The sequence below is a fragment of the Motacilla alba genome, chromosome 1A (assembly GCF_015832195.1).
Source record: "Motacilla alba alba isolate MOTALB_02 chromosome 1A, Motacilla_alba_V1.0_pri, whole genome shotgun sequence".
NCBI classification, from domain to species: Eukaryota; Metazoa; Chordata; class Aves; order Passeriformes; family Motacillidae; genus Motacilla; species Motacilla alba.
The window spans coordinates 64,771,988-64,784,490 of NC_052031.1; the positions used below are offsets into that span (position 1 = coordinate 64,771,988).

A 12,503-nucleotide genomic window follows, 5' to 3' on the forward strand; every position below is an offset into this window, starting at 1 on the left:
ACCAGATTTATCTCCAACTTACAAGGAGAGGTGCTGAGGCATGGAAAGAGGAGGAAACTTGAAGAGGCTCTTACTCTTATACCCGAGGCTGAGTGAAAAAGAATCTCCCAACTTCTCACGCACTTTTCCAAACAATGGCATCACAATTCCCATTTCATCAAGGCCTAATTTCTGGACAATAGCATGTCTAGATGCATATTTTACAAATTAAAGGATATTATAAGAAAAGATAGAAGAATGACTAAGTAAAGTCTGTGATCAAAATAATCTGCAGTCCCAGAAGTGTTAATTATTCTTTGAACCCATTATTTCTTCCAGTGGCTTCTACAGGAGTACCTCATGGTACATGACAGAGAGAAAAAAGCTGGGGGCTATCTGAAATGATTTGAGTGGAGCTTAAACTTTATGTGGGCTTTGAACGAGCCATCAGCACGAAGCTGAAATTCACTCTGTGAAGAGTGGCTTTATGGTTTTTTTTTAATTGCCATTAGAAGCAGACCCATCCAACAGCTACTGGTCACCTGTGGAAACTGTTTTGTCCTGAGCACTCAAGAGAAATGCTCATACAGAGCTGGAACTGAGGCTGCAAGCACACTGGCAAAGTGGCTTTTCAGCTTGATCTCCTGGTGTTAATTGAATTGTAAGATTTTTCTATTTGCTCTTCCACTACTTGCAACCTTAAAACTAATAGACACAGTTAAGGTGTAGGCCTAGTTTTTCACAGATTAATTTTCAGGAGAGCTTGTTAGCACTTCCTGCTGAACCTTCAATTGCTCTGCCATTTAATGTTTTGGGTAAGATTGTATCTCAGGAAGAACATCCTGAACAAGAAAAGTTACAAAATTCAGGAACTGGATACAGGTGCACTCACCCCCCTTTTCCAGGTGAAATCCAACCCACCACCAGGCCTGTGTGGACTCTTCAGTGTATTCAGCTCAGCAGGCATCAAAAGCTAAAAAGCTTACAGCAATTATTTCAACAATAATGGAATTTTAGTGCTTCTGTGTCCAGCCCAGAACCTTATATGGGTGCAAACCAGTCATCCAGCTGACACTGTAAAGAAATCTATTTTGGGAAGAGAATTATGCTCATACTTTAAGTTCCTTCCAACTTGATAAAACTGATTGCAAGACATGGCCCGCAGTGTCCTGGACCAAAGGGACCCGCACAGCAAGGACACACACACATGTATGGCACCCTCCACAAACATGAAAGTCTCCTTAGAAAATTACACTTATTCTATGTTCACTGACTTCCACTCTGGCCTGCTCCTTACAACAGTTACAATCATGTTCCAGTTGGTTTCCTGTCCCAAATCAGCCCACTCCTCAAGAATCCAGGCCACCTTGTTCTCAGCTGGCTGCACCTGCATCCATGTGCTATTCCTTAATAGATTTTAATTAATTAATTAGATAGAGATCCTTTATCTTCTCTTAAGCAACACTGCTGAGCTTTGATTCCTGAAAGCATTCTGGGGAAAACAAAATGCAAGCACCAGATAGATACCATTTTTATGGTGTTAACTATCACCCCCAAAAACATTTTGTTATAGAGAAGTAATCACTGCTCTAAGTAAAGTGCTAAATAGCATTTTAAATATGTACAAATGAATACTGTACATGCAACTTCACTTTTATTTACACCAAATAGGAGCACGCTCATACAAAAAATAGTCAGATCTCCTACGTGAGACATATACATAGTAACGTAGGTTATACTTTAAATGAAATAATTTTATAGAGACATTCAAAGGTACCAATAAGACAGTAGAAATAATTGTTTTAGTATAATTTAAAATGTAAATGTCATGTAATATGTAATTTAAATGTAAATCTGCACCTTAAACCTTCAATCCATCAATGTAAATCTCCATTTAAGAAACAAAATTTCCATGTGATCATGTTAATTCCTCCTTCTATAATAATTATAGAATGAGAAACGTATAACCTTCAATTAAAAACTGCTAACTAGCTATCTTCATAACAGATCGAGTTGAAAAACTGTTTTTATAAAATGGTTACTAACAAAAATAAATTTTAAAATGTTAATTATTTATTCACATAATAACTAAGTAATCAAAAAAAACCCTATATGTCACACTGCATTAAAACCAAAACTAAACCTCATGATGAACTCCTGCAGCAAAATTATGTACGTCCTTTGGGCCTGTAACAGAGTTTCCATCCATTTTGGGATGTGATCAATTCCTTCCGTGCACCCTGCAATTCAGAAATGCATGCTGGCTCAGGAAGAATACTGATGCCATGCCCCTTAAAGGCAGAAAGCAGGATTCTGACACTCCTTGGGCTCAACTGGGTAAAGCAAGAAGGCACAAAAGCTCACTGCCCAAGTCTGAAGGCTGTGCAGAATGTAGCATTCTCTAAATGCACTTTAAGAGTCATTCGAGTTCAGGCTTCCTGCATCAGGTTTTTAAATTAGTGTTAGTTGGGTTTGAGAGTACAATCCAAAACCCTCTGATATCTGTGGGAGACTTTCCACTGACTCAGGACTGGGTATACTATTTTGTTTCCTATAGACAAATCAGACAATACATCTTATCTGCCAAAGGTAACAAAGCGATCCTGAGAACTATCCTTTCTAAAAAAAAAAAAGAAAAAGTCTGCAACCAGAGAGAAAAATAAATATATACATAAAAAAGAAGAAAATAAAGAATGATTTATCAAAGAGGAAAATCTTTCAAAAATTATACTTGCTGTATATACAAATGTAGAAGTAAATATACCAGAACTCTTTGTGTTTGGGTAGCAAAACAAATAGAGCGATCAAAATCTCTTGGATGCAACAAAACAGCCTTCCTAGCCTTTTGCAGACTGCATTCCAATAAAAAGCAAGAGCAGCTCCGAAAAGATTGCCAATGCATTTAGAAGTCCATGTCAAAGCTTCGTGTTCACCAACACAGAACTGCCTGAACTGAAACAACTGTCCATCTGAGACACTGTCAATATTTGTAGCTGCTTTATGGTTATTACACCCTGCAGATGAAAATGCAAATGAACTCTCCCACAGAACAGCCCCTCCTCGATCACCTATGCTACTGCGATTCCGTGAGACCAGCTACTGTGAGCAGTGCTTCAGAAATAATAATGGAACTTGTGTGAAAAAAACAGCATTTGGTGATCACTTTTACAGGCCCCTTAAACTGACTCCTCTCTCTGAGGAATTCAGTGTAAAACACCTTGGCCTAGCAGGGCTGTGAAAAACAAAAATGCTCTGCTCTCACATATTTCTCTAAGCTCCTCAGTTCAGCGGCCTGTCCCCCCAGCATTAAAATAAATACACTTGATGTGCTGCTCCTTGTCTTCTAGCTCCTGTTTGCAGGGTACTTTTCTACTTTTGAAAATGAGGAAAAAAAAATCTGAGAAAAATAAAGAAAACAACACCAGCCTAAATAGTACTATTTTTGATAATTTGGCACTCCAAAAATATTTGCCTCTGTAGTTATAAAACCACGTGAACTCTTTTATTATTGAAATTGTAGCTGGCCTCTCCTCTGGAAATGTCTGCTTACATTGACAAAAGAACTTCAGGAGCTGAATGAATGCCATAGCAAACATATCTGTGTGAAGGTATCTGAATAAATGGGCAACATGCTAAGTGTCCTTCAGATTTAAAGTATGGCAAAATATCAGTCAGCAATTCAAATACAATCAATCAAGGGCTGCAGCAAATGATGACTTAATTAATATTTGATAAAGGTATATTGGTTATTATAATAGTAAATTCGTTTTTCCTTAGCTCCTCTTCCCTCCCCTTTGCAAAACGTTCGATCGGTATGCAAAGCAATTTACTTTTCTATTTGCGCTTTAACAAGTTTGAAAAGAGCAAATCACTTTGAAACTCCACACAGATTGGACAGGAGCTAAATGTTTTCCTTGGCAGATAACAGGATACGACGGTTGAGGTTAATTTAAATTTATGTGTGTAAAAATAAATAGGCAGTACATTGCCATCTCAGATCTATAGACTCCTTCCAAAAAGGCTGCCCTAATTTAAATAAAGAATGCATAAGGTAATGCATCAGCTACATACCAAATATTGACCCAGCATTCCCTCTTTTTTATTCATAGAACACTCATTTGGAGCACCAGTGAGATAAAGCTCTTTGGAGCACCACCTCCCTCCCCCCCCTTTTTTTTTAAAGCAAAACAACAAAACATATTTTTGGAGCATCACGGCTAGACAATTTTTATGAGAGTTTCGAAAAGTTTTGTGGAAGGCTCTGAAAACCACTATAGCAGTCAGATCTTTATTTGAAACTATTATGTATATAGTCTTAATCCAAATCCCATTTGAAGTCAGTAAAAAAACCCCTGTCACCTTCAGAGGCCTTTGGATCAGATCCTTTGTTTCCAGAGGTACACAACAGCAAGTTTCAAATGCATGCAAGAACGAGGAGTACACAACTACTAAATAAATGGTAACACTAATCTGTGAAAAAAGACAGTTTTTATAAAGGGCAACTCAAAATTATGAGATCTCACATTTGATGGTGTATTTTTTTAAAAGACAGGCTGCAAAGGGCCTGATCCTGAGCATTTTATTCCTACATATCCCTCTACAAATGAAGGTGCATTGAACAGAATTACATTCTCTTTTGGAGATCATAAGTCAAATTTAAATAAAACCCTTCTAGAACTGGAGATTTAAAATATCCTCTGTGAGTGCAGAGGAATACCTGTGGACAGATTTCTGCACCATTGCTAAGACAATCACGGGCTGGTTTGCTCTCTAGTGAGAAGTTACAGGCCAGAATTACTAGTGCCTCCACAAATGTGCACACAGAGCTATATTAGTGAATCTGGTGGAGGGGGATTGCTCCAAAGCCCATCAAGCTCAGCTCAACAATGTGCTGTGATTCAGGATTCAATGTACAGTGGCTCAGGTATGGAGTCAGATGCATAAATAAGCAGAGATCTGCACAGCTCAGTACAGTTTACAGCAGATAAACTCAGGACTTGCAGAAGTGCGTGTGCACTTCCAAACACCTACCCGTCCATTTTCTATCTACTGGGATCACTGCTGGGGAACGCCTATTGTGCTGGCTACAGGGATTCCAACTTTTTGTCTTCTGGCTGCAAACGTTGAGTCTAGCTGCACACACACTGAATAAATGAACACTTATCTCTGCGACAATCAAGCGCGCTGGGCGAGCACACACTGCACGAACACGCATGCAGCTACGAAGGAACACGCTCCACACTGAGTCTTATTTGAGAAACAAAACACATGCAATCATATTTTTAGATTATTTTTCCCTCCTTCTCGGACAGGTCCAGGCACCATAAAGCAGCATTAGAACTGTGGCAGCGTGGCTTTGTTGTGCATCTCAGACCTGCACAAGCACCACCACTGCAGGGGGAGGAGGGAGGGCTGATTACCGGCACCTGCTTCAAGCTGCGAGGGACCGATGCAGTTAGCAGGAAAAATGCCTAATTAGAGCACATTTCCATTTTCCTGAGGGAAGGTGTCACGATCACGGGCTTGCCCCTGCCCTGAGCACCCATGTGCATGGCAGACTCTGAGCACCAGGGCCCTGCCAAGGTTTATGGAACATGTGGCACACGGATGGAGGCCGAGTGCAGCACAAAACCCATTCTGCTCGCAGGGGAGCTGATGAAGCACTGAATGGATGTGAATTATATCCCCCCCCCCCCCAAAAAAAAAAAAAATCAGTTGCTTTTTTTTTTTTTCCCTAAGAAAACTGGATGAAAAAAGGCATTCCTTCCACTCCTTCTATTTCTCCTTAGCTGCTACCGAAGGTTTATGAATACAAGGCATGTACTATGAGAAGACAGTGCTGTACCCATAGAGCCCCACAAAATACAATCCAGCCTCACAGTCCTACTCATCTCACACATTCAACAAAGACAAGAACCCCGGACTGCACTCACATCTAGAAGAGCTAACTCGCGCTCCATTCTCTTTCCCTTTCTCCTCCTCCCTTTTCCCTCTCCTTTACCCACAATAGAATCTCTCTCAACCTGATCCAAACCTGGCGACGTTCATCCAGACGAAATTACAATTAATTCTAAAAAGTTTAGCCAGATGGCCCAGTTGCTATCTCTGGCAGTAAGGATCCCATGGTAGCCCGCCTGCCTGCGGATCCTGTTCCTGTGGGATCACTGCTGTGCCACGCACGGAGCACGGCTCTGCCCAGCACTCTGCACGCCTCTCAGGCCTAGAACACATGGACCTTACCCTTGTGTTCCCCTCGTTCTCCACACCCGTAGGTAAAAGCCAGATTTTCAGCCAAGACAGGCGGGAGGTTAACAAGAGACAGTTCATTTACCAGCAACTCCTTAAATTTCCTTTCGGAGGACAAAATTGCATTTTGAGGATTGAGATAAGGGAGAAACACTCATTTTGCCCTCAACTTGCTCTATCGTAGATTATATTTTAATTCTGTTTCACTCAATTATTACCTGAAAATATGCAAAACTTCATAATTATTATCTGAAAATATGCCAAACTTCATCCTAGCCAGCTATAAAATAAACCTTTTAATTAAGCAAAGTAAGTAACATTGTCTATGTTTTTAATTTTTCATTACATGCACCAAACATTTTGTACGAGAATCTTGGCACTTCAACACAAAACACTTTCAAAATGTAAATGCTCCATCTCACACGCATAATTTCTGAAGACATTCATCTGAGGGGCTGAATAGTTCTATCAGCAGTTATATTTCAAGTTACAGACTAAAAAGAATTTTAAATTTAAACCCTGGAAATTGCCAATCTAATGAACAGATTTTAATCCCTCTTCAATTAACATGCACGTGGTCTTTATACACTGCTATGTTCAGCATACTTATAGAAACCCTCACTGTGAAATAAACCAGGCAATTCTGCTTCTTTTACTTGCAGAGGTAATTTCTAGCAAGCCTCCACAAAATAATGAACTAATACGTGAGAAACAATTTTATATTCCTTTAAGCTAGTCCTCATCAACAAAGCAGCCCCCAAGTATTACAACCTAAGGATAAAAAAAAAAAAACCTTCTTTAGATAAATAGCATCATTAGGAGCAATACTACCAAGTACTCTGAAATTTCTCAGCGAGGCATGTTCAGCAGTTTGTGAACCCTCAACTAATATTTTATTTGGATTGTACTGTGTAGCTGCTACAGGCCTCTAAAAACTACTTTGAAAAAATTAATTTTAGCTATCACCAAGCCATATGCTACTAAATTCCTTTCTTAATCTACACAATTCACTAAAATATTCTCTAGTTACTTTGAGCATGATCAGCCAATAAATACTGCTTTACTACTTAAAGTTATGAGTTGTATTTCAGTTTATGTTGCCATAAAACACTTCTAATGCAATGCCAATACGGAGATGGTTTTGATACAATGCTGACAATGGCCTGAATTTAAAATTATTTTTGTATAAGTCATGAGATATTTAAAAATTATTTTGGGTTTTTTTTGGGGGGGGGCGGCTTTATTTAGTTGGGTTTTTTGTTTGTTTTTTTTTTTTTTTCAGAGAAAACCCCTGAACTTATTTGTATTTGGTCTGTTATTTACTTTAAATCCTAGACATAAATACAATTAACAGGAAAAGATTAAAATATTTTACACAAGCCTCCCATTTTTTCCAGTGTGCAGAAAAAGCATTTTGGTTTAGAAATATATATGAAAGGACTAGTTTCCTCATAAAGTGTCCTAAAATATATTTATTTTCAAATACTTTATTTTCCACATAGATTATTCTATATGAAGAATTGAAAATACCTATAATTGCAAGTCTGGCAATTTCACAGCAGTAATAAATCCTAAGTGTTTAACTATCTGTCAAATTGCACCTAACTCAGTACATCTTTATCCACATGCTACTTTGGTCTATAAATGGCATTACTCTAATATTTAAGTATTCAACTTTATAAAATAAATTCCTTCATTAACACCCGAAGAGAGAGTGGGAGTGTGCGTGAGCATGTGCCAGGTCGCATACGTAAAAGATAAAAAGAAAATACACTTTTGGCACTTACGGACCTTTAAAGGCCTTGAAAACCAGTATTTTTTAAATATATGATAGAAATGGTAATTAGGAACTAATCCTGAACAATTCCAGGTATCAAAAAATTTAAACATGAATAATGAAAATATTTACGTTCAAATTCACATCGCTAAGAAAATCAGGAAATGTAATTGTGATGAGATACAATCACTGAACAGCACCAGATAGTTACCTGCAAAGCCAGGAGTTGAGCAATGCCACCAGGTCCCTTCTCTCGTATGTGTCCCTACAAATAAATCCCATGCACTGGCTGGTGGCTACGTTACAGCTGCTCTGCACAGGGATGCTTAATAACGCTTCACACTGACTGAAATATTAAATAAATGTAAAAAACTTGCACCACCCAACTTTGTTTCTTCTCTTGAGCTCCCTTCTATTTTTATTTTTCAGAAGGGAAGGGGGAAGCGCCATTCAGGAAAGCAGTTATATTGTGCTCAATGAAGGCAGGACTGGCACAAGTCCTAGAACATTTGCATTCAGAAATAAAAGCTGTGATCGACCTTTGTCTGCTAAGAAAATGAAGCTTGCTGGTTTTAAACAGGCTAGCGAAGGGAGGGGCAGACTCGATAGAGAGGGAAAAGAGAACCTAAAAAACAGCAACAATAGCAAATATTAGTCTATCACATCCTTAATAGGCAGCAAAGCGATCCTCCCGAATGAGCCTGGACCTCGCCGGGCTGATAACGCACTCCTGGTTAATCATAAATTATCAGGCAGACGCGAGCCAATGTGCCGATCCCCACGTAGTTCCCGAAACTTGATTTTCCCACTTGGCATCCCCTGCGCTCCGGCGGGAGCAGCTTACCCTGGCAGGGCGGGACGGCGGCCCGCGAGCCGCCGATGGATGCGGCGCTGGGTGTTCCCCTCGCGGCTCCGCAGTCCCCGGGAAGGCGGGCGGGAGGCTCCGGGCGAGGCGGCGCATCTGCGCGGCCGGGCAGGCCCGGGAGGCGGCCTCGCCCCGCACCGGCCCCGCCGGCAACAATGGGCGGCTGCGAGGGGTGGCAGGGACGGCGGCGAAGGGAAGGGAGCAGAGCAGGCAGAAAGGAAGGGAGAAGAGAGGGGAGGGAGCGAGGGAGGGAGGGAGCGGCGGCGGGGGGGGGGTGGGTGGGGGGGGGAGAGACGGAGGGAAAGAGGAGAGGAGGGGAAAAAAGAGAAGCGTGTTAAGCTTGTCTGGTAGTTAACAAGTCTTGAATGAAGAATGTTAGCAAACAGACAAACAGCATGTCTGATGCATGCTAATAGTCCTGGCTTCACCACTGACAATATGAATAATTCAGTAGAAAGGAGGGAAAAGAAGAAGCGGGGGGGGGGGGGGGGGGGGGGAGAATAAAAAAAAAAAAAAAAAAAAAAAGGCATCCTCCCTTCACGCTCCCAAACGTCTGCAGAGGAGACGGGAATAAAAAGTGTGCCGCAACTTTCTCCTTCCCACCCATCGCACAGAAAATATTCAGCAAAAAGGCCGGTCGGGCACCAGCCCTTTCGCCAGCCCAGCCTCTCGGAGATTTTCGATTCCTATTTTTGTTGCCTATTAATTTCCCCCCCCCCCCAACCCCCCTCCCTCTTTACCGCCTATTTTACTTCTTTTGTCTGGGAGCTGGCACCTGTCCCAGAGACGGCATTTTACTGCACATCCCCTTTTCCCTCCTCAGCAGAGAAAAAGGGGGGGTGGGGGGGGACGGTCTGCAAGGACGAAACAGCCTGTGCACCCCCTGCCCCCCCCCAGACATCCCCCCCATATTTCCTTTTCAGCCACGGTCCAATTACAAGGGGTTTGGAGGGATATCACACGCCCTATTTCACATGGTGCAGATACCTACAGCCATTAAAAATATATTTCTAGCAAAGAGAAAGGCAGAGAAAGCAAGAGGCTCGTTCCCTGAGCAGCACTGTGCACTGGCACTCCGGGGAGCAAAATCACCAGCAAAAGCCCTCATCCTCAGAGCGCACAAACCTGCAAAGCCCGAGTCATTGCTCAGGCAAAGGAATCCATTTCCTTAACAGAGGGAAAAGGGAGTGAGGGAAAGGGATGAGCAGAGGGGCGAGCCCTCGGCGCTTTGCCCTCTGCATTGGGATGTACAGCGCAGGAGAGGCGAGAACCAGCCCCGCTCGGGAACGCTGGGAGAGGAGAGGAGGGCTCAGGCAAGCAGAAGAAAAAAAGAAGATCCTATTCGCAGCATTTTTAAAAGTTCTGCTCTGGCAAAGGCCGTCTGAAGGGGAGGCCCTTGCAGCAAGAATGCGAGCAGCAGCCGCCTTTCCAGAGTCCAGCCTCCTTCTTGTGAGCGACTGGAGCAGTCTGGCGGAGGAGGAGGAGGACGACGTGAGCCAGCGAAACGCAGCGGGCTGGAGCTGATGATGAAAGCGGCACGGCCCTGCGCGGACAGGCTCCTTTCCATCCCCCGCAGCCACGGGCACACGGACACGCACCGAGCCCGGCTCTGCTGCGACCCCCGCCGGGTACCCCCGCGGGCCGGGGGCTGCGATGGGGACGGCGCCGCCGGGAGGGGACCCGGCAGAGAGGCAGCGATGGGAGGAAAGGCGCTGCGCTGGAATGTAAATGCACCCACGCTATGGCAATATGCTTGACAGGGCAGTGCGGCTAATGAAGCTTTTAATTGGGGGAGGTGGGGGTGTGTGTGTGGGGGGGGTGGTTTCTACGGAAATATCTCCCGGGATTAAACGGAGAGAAGAGGCTCCTCTCTGCAGTCACACACCTACACCGCTCTGCGTAACACAGCAGTCCGCAAGGACCACGAACTACAGCACACACACACACTCACAAAACCAACCCCAACCTACCGAGCTGAAAATGGCTATTTGAAAAAGTAAATACTGTATGTGACAGAAAAACTTTGCGATTTTGTTTTCTCATGCCCTTACTTCCAAACCAGCTGCACAGCCAAGCCCGGGCTGCTTGGCCCTTATAACTCTCTTGGCACTGAGTCAAAAGCTGATAAGCATTTGGGCGAGACAGCTCAACTGCTGTGCTGGAAGAAAAACAGCTGCCATGATTGCTGTTTGATTGAGAGCGCTCGCACACACTCACAAAAAACATACCAGGCTGCAAGGACGGGCCACAAATGCCTGAGGATTCAGCTTCAGAAGATCAACATACATTTCCTTAAAAAAAAAAAAAAAAAAAAGAAAAAAAATTATATAGTTTTGCCTTTAAACACCCTCCCCTTCTTTAAAGAAAACGTGCTGCGTCGACTTGCTTTTCTTCTTCCCATCCCCCCTCCATAACCTCAAGCAAACTCAAGGAATTGTGCCAAAAGTCCCGTTGCTAGTTACCAAGTGCATTTTTTTAAACGTCCCTTTGATACTTCTTTCCCTCCTGCTTGCCATGGAATATGCAAGTAAGATAATCTTTCAATTACTTACAAGAAGTAATTAAAAAAGAACTTCTAGCTCAGCGTTCCTTTCCCTCTTTCTCTCTTAAGGGGCAAGAGGAGGGAAGCGAGGGGGAGAAGGATGTTTTTTCTCTTTGCCGAGTCCAACATTTGGCTTTTTCCATTTGTGGCAGATCACTGTAACGCTATTGTAAAACAACTTCCTGCCCCTTTTGGCTCACGTTCCAGAAGCTGCTAGGCTAAGTTCATAGCACAAACTTTTTTCCCCCTTGCCGAAGAAGATAGACAAAAAAAAAATTCCTGCAAATTATTTTCCCCCTTTTCTGGCTCACGGACTCACAAGGTGAATTTATTGCAGCTCTTTAAGAATATTACACAAGAGACGTCGGTATCCCAGCTGGATAATTCATAAGATGAAAAGGTGGGGTCATGATAAATATATGTCTGTGTGTGTCTGTGTGTGCCTGCATTTTAATTCTGTCATTTTGAATTGTTAAGTCTCAGTACCATCAGGTGGATAATGAGCTAAGCTGCTTCATCTGCCGTACTAATTTGTATATCTATCATAGCACAGATCATTGGCTCAGTACATACAGCCTCCTACTTTCCAATTGCTTTTGTGCTCTAAGGTGACCTGCATCTCTCTCATCTCCCTCCTCTCCTCTCCTCAGCCTCATGAAAATACCCACTGGAAGCTCCTAAACCCTCCCTGCTAGAAACGGGAGACGTTGCAGCCTCTCTGCTATAAGCCAAAAAGGAAAACTAAGGCCTCCACAAGTTGCTCTCTCACGGTCTCTCCCTCCCTCCCTCCCTCTCCCTCTGTTTCTCTCATAGCAACAGCATTTCTTGGTGCGCCTGCTTTGGCATACATCAGCATTTCCACCGTCCAAGTGTCCTTTTGCGTCACATCTCGCCATTTCATTCAGCCAATGAAATCTCCTTCTTGCAATAAAAATATATAGACTTTTTCTGTTATTGGTATATTCAAAATTTTTTTTCATGTGCTTTTCTAACAAAAAACGTTGTCAAGCATTTGATTTGCCCTGCACTGGGGGGGGTATGGAGGGGGGGGGGGAGGGTGGAGAGGGGGAGGAGACTGTACAAGATTCAACCTT

General features: G+C 42.8%; 1 long non-coding RNA gene across 21 annotated transcripts in view; it reads right to left on the reverse strand.

Annotated features, from left to right (window-relative positions):
- LOC119707810 overlaps positions 1–12,503 on the reverse strand; it is a 242,900-nt gene that overhangs the window by 85,443 nt on the left and 144,954 nt on the right. For 15 of the 21 annotated variants that reach the window (XR_005258880.1, XR_005258881.1, XR_005258887.1 and 12 more), the window contains one exon: positions 11,096–11,158. The exons of 1 other annotated variant lie outside the window; for it this stretch is intronic. This is a non-coding gene — a long non-coding RNA (uncharacterized LOC119707810). Of the gene's footprint in view, positions 1–8,846; positions 9,031–11,095; positions 11,159–11,419; positions 12,160–12,503 lie in introns of those variants that run through there. 5 more of the 21 variants (XR_005258871.1, XR_005258877.1, XR_005258885.1 and 2 more) reach the window with 3 other exon arrangements.